The 10001-nt window shown below is 37.9% G+C and overlaps 1 pseudogene; it reads left to right on the top strand.

The window, feature by feature from the left end:
• The first annotated feature begins 1666 nt into the window (after window positions 1–1666).
• Window positions 1667–9395, top strand: LOC118835654 (annotated as a pseudogene).
• The last annotated feature ends 606 nt before the right edge of the window (window positions 9396–10001 follow it).

The following is a 10001-nucleotide window of genomic DNA, read 5'->3' as shown; positions in this document are numbered from 1 at the left end:
ATTATAAATAGAGACTATAGAAGGACTAAAAAAATGTTGTTCAGTTGTATCTGACTGTGAGACCATAGCACACCAACACTATCCATTGTTTTTTCTTGGTAAGGATACTAGAGTGGTTTGCCATTTCCTTCTTCTGTGGGTTAAATCAAACAGAGGTTAAATGACTTGCCCTGGGTCACATAGGTAGTAAGTAACTGACTCCGGATTTGAACTCAGGTTGTCTTGACACCAGACCCAGCACTCAATGCATCAAGCAACCCAGCTGCCCTGTAATAATCATAGCAGCCATGAATCAAAGAATAAAAGTCTAGAAGAGGCAGAAAGAAAACTAAATGAGTAAATGAAATTCTCTTTAGAAAAAAGTGCAAATAATAAAATTGATTTAGTTAGTAGGTCAATAAATATTTATTAAACATCTACATACCATATACTAAATGCTGGCAATACAAAGAAAGATAAAAGACAGTTCTGGATCTTAAAGAGTTTACAGTCTAATGGGGATATAACATACAACTACGTACAAACAAGAGATATAAAATATAAATTGGAGATATTCAATAGTGGGAAGACAATATAAGCTTAAGGGGGATCAGGAAGTGCTTCTCATAGAAGGTGTGATTTACTTTAAGGAACGCAAGGATTCCAGGAAGCGTATGAGGAAGGAGAGGATTCCAAGTATGAAGGACAGCCAATAAAAACTATTAAAGTTGGGAGGGGAAGTGGTGTATATGAAGAACAGCAAGGAGGTTAGCATCACCGGATTGCAGAGTATGGGTGGGGGTGGGGAAGGTGTGCTGTAGGATGTAAGAAGGTTGAAAAAGGTAAAGGAGGCGAGTTATTAAGGGCTTTGAATGCCAAACAGAGGATTTTAGATTTGATCCTGGGGTTGATATGGAGCCATTTGCGTTAAGTAGGGAGAGACAGTCAGACCTGTACTTAAGGAAGTTGCTTTGGCAGCTGAGTGAGGAGAGACTCTTGGCACGGAGTCCAACCAGAAGGCTCCTGTAATAGTTAGGATGAGATGATGAAGGCCAAAGCAAGAATGGTAGCTGTGTCATCAGAGAGAATAGGACATACATGAGATATATTATAAAGGGGAAAGCCAAAGGTCTTGGGAACAATTTGAATATGTTGGGTGAGAGTAAAGAGTTGAGAATAATGCTTAGATTGGGAGTCTCTGTGTCTGGGAAGATAGTAGTTCTTTTGACAGTATGAGGCAAGTTAGAAAGAGGGGAGGGTTTGGACGGAAAGATAGAGTTCTGTTTTAGATATGTTGAGTTCAAGATGTCTATGAAACATCCAGTTCAAGTTGGTCAGAAGGAAGGAGGAAATTCGAGCCTGGAGATCCTGAGAGAGGTTAGGGTTGATAAGTAGATTGATAATTGAAACCATGGGAGCTGATAAAATAACCAAATAAAATATAGGTGGTATTTAACTTAATTTGATTAGTGTGAGTAACAAATCCTGTAAAGTGGTCACATTATTTGAATTTTCGCTGCAGATTTCCATTAGGCTGGTACCAATGACTATATTTTACATATAATTATAACTTTGAATAGAGTGTATTTGAAAAATGCTACCATTTCACAGGATCCATTTGTCACACTAGCTGTAGTATAGAGGATGAAAAGAAGAAGGCCCAAGAGGGAAGGTCCTGAGGGAAACCATGATTAGCAGACATGACCTGGATGAAGATCTAGCAAAGAAGACTGACAAAGAAAGGTCAGTTAGGTAGAACAAGAACCAAGAGCGAGTAATGTAAACAAAACCTAGAGAGAAGAGAGTATCAAGGAGAAGAGGGTGATTCAACAGTGTCACAGGCTACATAGAGGTCAAGAAGAATGAGGAGTGAGAAAGGGTCATAGATCAATGGTAAATCAAGAAAAAATAAATTCCTCAGGAAGAAGTTATGTGGAAAGTGAGAGGAAAGGAAATAGAAGCATCTCTTTATAAATAGCCTTCCCAAACAGTGATCCACAAGAAGGAAAGAGATCACTTTTTGACTCAAAACTTCTTGGAAAACTTCTGCAGGCAGAAATTAGGCCTAAAGCAACGTATTATACCACATTCCAGGCCTTAGTAGATCATATGCATCTCATAGCTATGAGTAGGAGATCTGTTCTCAACCAAACAATGGAAAGAAGCAATTACAAAAGATAAATTAGATGTCTTTGAATACATGAAACTGAAAAACTAATGTACAAACAAAATTAATGTACTTATGATAAAAATGGAAGTGGTCAAATAGGAAAAAAATCTTTTTGTCAAATTTCTCTGATAAAGGTTTGGTATCCAAGGTATATATATACAATTAACATCTAAATGCATCTATCTAGGTTTAGCTCTGTCAAACTATCTTTCTAACCAAAAGCCATTCCTTAATAGATATGTGATAAAGATAAACAAACAATTCTCAAAAAGAATAATTGCAAACTATTAGCAACCATATAAAGGAATGTTCCATATCACTTAGTATAAAGGGAATAAGAAATAAAGAGAAATTACACCCTGCAAATTGATAAAGATGACTAAAGATGGAAAGATCTATATGATCTGATGCAGAGTTAAGTAATCAGAGCTGAGAAAACAGTATACACCATGATGAAGACAAAGTAAATAAAAAGAACCACAAAGAAATCAAAAGTTAGTAATCAAAATTAGAAAAAAAACAAGTATGGCTCAAAAGAAGAGATAGGAAAAGACATCCCCTGAGCAGAGATGAAAGGTTCATAAGTGTTGTACTTGTTCACACATTTGTAGTTCAGACTTTTTTCAATATCTTTTTTCTTTTTTCTATTTATTTTTAGTTTTCAACATTCATTTCCACAAGATTTTGAGTTACAAATTTCCTCCCCACCTCTACCCTACCCCCCATCCCCAGATGGCATGTATTGTGATTTCCCCTTTCCCCAGTTTGTCCTCCCTTCTATCACCCCACTCCCCCCCCATCCACTTTCCCCTTACTTTCTTGTAGGGCAAGATAGATTTCTATACCCCATTGTCTGTATATCTTATTTCCCAGTTGCATGCAAAACAGTTTTTTAACATTTCTTTTTAGAACTTTGAGTTACAAGTTCTTTCCCTTCTTCCCACCCACCCTCCTTGAGAAGGCAAGCAATTCAGTATAGGTTATACATGTATCGTTATGCAAAACACTTCCATAATAGTCATGTTTTGAAAGACTAACTATATTTCCCTCCATCCAATCTGGTCCCCCTTTATTCAGTTTTCTCCTTTGACCCTGTCCCTTTTCAAAAGTGTTTGCTTTTGACTACCTCCTCCTCCAATCTGCCCTCCCTTCTATCATCCCCTCCTCTTATTACCCCCCCGCCCCAACTCCCCTGTAGGGTAAGATACCCAATTGAGTGTGTATATTATTCCTTGCTTAAGCCAAATCCTATGAGAGCAAAGTTCATTCATTCCCTTTCACCTACCCCCTCTTCCCTTCCATTATAACAGCTTTTTCTTTCCTCTTTTATGTGAGATAATTTACCCCATTCTATCTGTCCATTTCTCCTTCTCCTAATCTATTCCTCTCTCACCCCTTAATTTTGTTTTTTAGATATCTTCCTTTCATCTTCAACTCACCTCTGCACTCTGTCTAGGTATATGTATATTTCCTTCAACTACCCTAATACTGAGAAAGATCTCATGAGTTACAAATATCTTCTTTCCATGTGGGAATGTAAACAGTTCAACTTTAGTAAGTTCCTTATGATTTCACTTTCCTGTTTACCTTTTCATGCTTCTCTTGATTCTTGCATTTGAAAGTCAAATTTTCTGTTCAGCTCTGGTCTTTTCATCAAGAATGCCTGAAAGTCCTCGATTTTGTTGAAAATCCATTTTTCCCCTGAAATATTATACTCAGTTTTGCATGGTAGGTGATTCTTAGTTTTAATCCTAGCTCCTTTGACCTCTGGAATGTCATATTTCAAGCCCTTCAGTCCCTTAGTATAGAAGCTGCTAGATCTTGTGTTATCCTGATTATGTTTCCACAATACTCTAATTGTTTCTTTCTGATTACTTGTGATATTTTCTCCTTGACCTGGGAACTCTGGAAGTTGGTGACAATATTCCCAGGAGTTTTCTTTTTGGGATCTTTTTCAGGAGGTGATCAGTGGATTCTTTCAATTTCTATTTTACCCTCTGGTTCTAGAATATCAGGGCAGTTTTCCTTGATAATTTCTTGAAAAATGATGTGTAGGTGCTTTTTTGATCATGGCTTTCAGGTAGTCCAATAATTTTAAAATTATCTCTCCTGCATCTATTCTCTAGGTCAGTTGTTTTTCCAATGAGATATTTCACATTGTCTTCTATTTTTTCATTCTTTTGGTTCTGTTTTATAATTTCTCAATTTCTCATAAAGCCATTTGCTTCCACTTGCTCTATTCTAGTTTTTAAGGAATTATTTTCTTCAGTGAGCTTTTACCTCCTTTTCCGTTTGGCTAATTCTTCCTTTTAACACATTCTTCTCCTCATTGGCTTTTTGGACCTCTTTTGCCATTTGGGTTAGTCTTTTTTTTTAAGGTGTTATTTTCTTCAGTATTTTTTGGGTTTCCTTTAGCAAGCCATTGTTGACTTGTTTTTCATGCTTTTCTTGCATCAATCTCATTTCTCTTCCCAATTTTTCTTCTACTTCTCTTACTTGCTTTTCCTTTTTGAGCTCTTCCATGGCCTGTGGCCAATTCATATTTTTCTTGGAAACTTTTGATGTAGGATCTTTGACTTTGTTGTCTTCTTCTGGCTGTATGTTTTGGTCTTCCTGGTCACCAAAGTAAGATTCTAAAGTCTGACTTTTTTAGGCTGTCTGCTTATTTTCTGAGCCAGTTACTTGACTTTTGAGTTCTTTGTCTGGGTATGACTGCTTCCAGAGTGGAGAGTGCTCCATCCCAAGCTTCAGAGGTTTTGCACTGCTGTTTTCAGAGCTATTTCTATTCTGAGGTGGTATGATACTCCTCTCCCGGCCTGTGCTGTGGTCTGTGAGTGCAAGCACTCCTTTCTGTTGTGTAACTACCAGGAGGAATCCTTCTCCTCAGCTTCCACAAGCTCTTCCAACCAGGATTGGGACCCAGATCCAAGCAGGGCAAAGCAGGAGAATTCTGCTTCAGAGCCAGCAAAGAGATCCCTGCATTCCTCCTCTGATCAGCTACCTGATTTCTCCCTACCATCTGTGGGCCTGGAGCTCTGGAAGCAGCCACTGCTGGTGCTGCCTCTGCCTCTGCTGCAGCCACCTTGGTCTCCCTGGAGCTGGTGCCGAACCATGCCCAGGTCCAACAGTTTTCCCCCTGACCTGCTACATTGTCTTTGGCATTTGTGAATTGAGAAGTCTGGAAACAGCCATAGCTCAGTCATTCAGGGCCCTGAGGCCTGCTCTCCCCAGTCTGCTCCAGCCTAGTCTGACTTGCATAACCCAAGCTGGGCTGCACTCTTCTCCAGTATGGTGTGATAGACCCTTCCCAGCAACCATCCAGGCCATGTTGGCCTGGAGACTTGTTTCACTCTGTCGTTTCATGGGTGCTGTAGTTCTAGAATTTGTTTAGAGTCATTTTTGCCGGTGTTTGGGGGGCATGGTAGGAGAACTCAAGCAAATCTCTGTTTTCACACTGCCATCTTGGTTCCACCCCCACTTTTTTTCAGTATCTTGTTCAAATTATCTGTTATATGAATATTTTTCATCTTCTTTTTCTTGTCTTAAAAAATATTGTCATATGGGATGGCTCACTGGGAGGCAGTGGGGGAGGGAAAGAGAACCAGGTAATCATAATGATATATAAAAATAGACATCAATAAAAACATTTTTTTAATGTTGCAAAGAAATTCAAGGTATAATTTTTTTAGTTTATGAGTTCATTCATGTGGAGAATTCCTTTTTACGGAACTTGCTTCCAACAAAGCAGATGGACCACTCCTAGTCTTAAAGAATTGCCTGAGATGCTAACAAGTTAAGTGACTTGACGTTCACACTGTTATGTCAAAATAAATTTCTTAATTCAATGTCCAGTTCTCTATCTAAGAGCCACATTGACTAACATAACTGAACAATGCAAGAAAATTGCAGACATTCAATATAGTTAGTCTAGCTTAAAAAGAAGAATAAAAAGAACTGGTTATTTTCTTATTTCCACCTAATCACAAACCAGCCAGAGCTTTGCATAAAATAAGATGTTAAAATTATAATAAAAATTAGAAGTCATTTATGCCTTCACTCTCAATTTAAATGAGAAATAAATAGACAGACTGAGAAATAAATGCTTTATTAATGTCCACACAAGTTATAAGTGGAAGAGCCAGAAATCAAGCCTAGATACTGTCTTTAGATCCAGAGACAATACTGTCTTAGGCAGGCTCTTGGCAATCATCCTAAACCCAGGTATCAGAATTCCAAAAATTATTGACCAAACTATAAAAAGTTTCCTTGTCTTATAAGGATACAGTTGTGCACCAAAGTTCAAGAATTCATGATGCATATCAGTCACAGTCACAGTCAGCAGAAGGACTCCCTACAATGAAGTGATAGAGTAAGTAGAGAACTGGGTCTATAGTCAGGAAGTATTGACTTCAAATCTGACTTCAGACACTTACTAGATGTGTAACTCTGGACAAATCACTTAAACTCATCTGCATCAGTTTCCTCAATTGTAAAGTGCTTAGCTGACACATAGTAGGTGAATATTTCCTTCCTTTTTTTGTTCTCTTTGTGCCTTGAAATAAAGGCTCATGCCAGGTTCTAGACCCTGTAGGCACACTCACAGTAGTCAGTCAGCTTGATGTGAGGGTTCCATGAGATCAGAGGAGTAATGCCTTCCTTCCCTATGGTTGATTTCATTTTCAAATGCCAGTTGTTGCATCAGTGCAGGGGGTTGCTCAGGCCAAACAAGATCTACATAACTGAATCCATATGTATCCCCTTCCCAATTTTATGACCTTATTTTTCTACACTTTTCTTCCTATTCACCCTTGTTTTGTTGCTCCCAGCTTTTTAAATTCTTACTATGACCATCACTCTTCCTTAGTCTGGATCTATCCACAGGAATTGGGTTTTAAGGGTGATTATCACAGGGCCTGGCAAACGTCCACAACAACTTTAAGTAGATTCTCTAGTGTTCTCTTCCTTTTATGGAGAAAGATTGTACAAAATTATGAGCAGCATCGGGTCATAAAAGAGGAAGGAGCTTTGGAAAAACAAATTTATTTTAAAAAAAGAATATTGAGAAGCTCAACTAAGTGAGATGATACCAACATTTGAGGCTCAATCTAGAAAGAGGACAAAAAAGGTGAAAATATAAAAGACCCACAATATTTTTATAACAAACTTTTCTGGATACATGATTATATATGTGTGTGTGACATATACATTATATATGTGTGTGTATGTGTATATTTCTATATATGTGTATATGTATGTCTATATGTGTGTGTGTGTATAGCCCAGGGGGTTAATTAATGTCCTGTGTTCTTCATTGGCTTCCATATAATGTCAGGAGATCATAGGAAGAATTCTAACACATTGGGCAAGACTTCTTATGGAGGATTTATGAGAGAATATGAAAGAGATCTGTACATAACAGAAAGGCATAGACATTATTGCAATCTATATTTTTGGACAAAGTACATACGATAATGGGCTTACAGAGCCATCAAAATATATTCTACTTTCTTACTGTTCTTGAGGAAGGACAGTCTTTTTTGTCTAGTAATCAAGGACAAATCCTATATTTAAGGAGAAAAAAAATCTTCAGATAGTGTTCCCAAACTCAGATCTACTTGCATAGATTTCATGCCCAGAAATCTCAGAGTACTGTAATGGAAAACAAACAAACAAACAAAAGCCCCTTAACTGGGATTCCAAAAGCCTGAAATTCTAATCCTGGCTCTTCTTCTAACTAGCTCTATCTCCTGTGAGCTAACCATGAGCTTTCATTTTTATTTTTTTCATAAATTGAACAAACTGGATTAAATGATCTCTAAAGTCTCTATTGACTCTAAAATGCTATGACTAGCTGGTTTTCTGAGTATGTCAGTCTATAGAGGAAGAATCTATTTGTAAGGTCCAGGGTACAGACTGTATCCTGAGAAACAGGGATGTCTTCCAACTTCTATTTGGTGCCATAATTTAAAATTAGGAGCAATGGGTAGAAATTTCAAAGAAATGCATCAAAACTTGATATGAAGACGGAACCCCCCCCCAACAACAAAGAAAAAACCCCTAAAAACTTTCTATGAATGAGAGGTATCAATAAGTGTAATGGGCTACCTTAGGAGGTACTATGTTGTCTCTTTTTGCAGGTCTTCAAGAAGAAATTAAAAAGACGTTTGATGATTTTCTTTTGTAGCCATACTATAATCAAGTATTGAGCTGCAGCTGCTGAATGCTCACAGTGATGCTGACCGCTGTAGGCAGAAAAGCCTTCCTTGTGAATGCCTGTGACTTGCTCTGGTCCTGCTTGGCCAAAACGAAATTCTGTGCTTCTTGAAATGTGAAATTCAAGAGAAGTATTCAAGCTTTCATTGCCTGAGAAGGCCAACTGCATGAAGAATTGTTGAATTTGAGTCAGAAGATGAAGTCAATTTGATATTAGGCCCAAGGAGAAATTATGGGATACAGATATGTTGAAATATTCAACATTGTTGAAATGGAGTGGGTGTTGAAGCATCCTGATGTTGCCTGTTATGGCTCTGTGCCCCTTAGAGGACTCCCATTTGGCCCAAGCAAGGAAGAAATTGTTCAGTTTTTTTTTTCAGGGTTGGAAATTGTGTGGAATAGGATAACACTGTGAGTGGACTCCCAGAAAAGGAATACAGTGGAGGCTTTTGTGCAGCTTGCTTTACAGGAGATAGCTGAAAATGCTCTAAGAAGTTAAAAAAAAGGAACAGAGTACAGGTACATTTAAAATTTCAAGGGGAGCCATGCAAGAGTCATACTCATTATGATTCCCTATGAAAGCTAATGGGTATGTAACAGCCAGGTCCTTATAACAGGCCTGGGTCTGGCAGAGCATTGGTAGAGGAGATGAGTTTGAAATGATGAGATGAGGTGCCTGTGGTAAAGAGTATGTTGACTACAATGGCTATGATGATGGATATGGCTTTGGGTAGGATAGATTTGGAAGAGTGATGTCTGATCAGAGATATGGAGATGGTGGGCCTACTCTCCAGAGTACAACAGGTCATTCCATGCACATGAGAAAGATTACCTTACAGAGCTATTGGAAATGATAATTACAATTTTTTTTTCTCACCACTCATTCAAACTTGTGTGGGTAAACATTGGAAATAGACCTACGGGCAAGGTAACTAGAGAAACAGATGTAGAATATGATACTCATTGAGATTCTGTGACAGCAAAGTCAAAGGACAAAGCAAAATACCTAGGTTTAAGCTTTTTTTTAAATTAATGGAGACAATTTTGAGATTTTTGGTCTTGGTGTTGGCATTAAATTCTGAAACCTTGATTTAAATCTTTCATTATATTGTGATTTCCTGTGAGGTGTATTTCTAAGTACAACTTGTTAAATATAACTTCCTTTAAAAAAAGACATTTGTCACATATATGCATATACATGTATATGTATATGCATAAGACTGTGTATGTGGGAGGGTCTCTTTTTCCCTTTGAATATTGTATTATATATGTGGGGTGTGTGTGCCTGTATATGTCATGTGTGCATGCATGTTTGTGTGTGTGTGTGTGTGTGTGTGTGTGTGTGTGTGTGTGTTGGATTGAATGAATGCTGAGGTCACCTCCAACTCTAGAATTTTATGATTCTAAAACATATACCTATGTTTTAATTGATTGGGATGGGATGGACAAATGTCTTGCCCAAGGTCACAGAAATAATTATTGGAGTCTAGTATTATAGGTGATTATTGCAAACATTGGCTAGGCTCAGATTGTAGATGACCTTAAAAACCAGGTTGTGTGTGGTTTGTCCTTCATTCTCGAAGAGGACCATGACATCAGGGAGATGATGACATGACTTGCAGTTGATTTTGATTTGAGT

This window comes from Trichosurus vulpecula, chromosome 1 (assembly GCF_011100635.1).
Source record: "Trichosurus vulpecula isolate mTriVul1 chromosome 1, mTriVul1.pri, whole genome shotgun sequence".
NCBI classification, from domain to species: Eukaryota; Metazoa; Chordata; class Mammalia; order Diprotodontia; family Phalangeridae; genus Trichosurus; species Trichosurus vulpecula.
The sequence above is the reverse complement of the archived record's forward strand: the minus strand, read 5'-3'. Positions and strand labels throughout refer to the sequence as shown.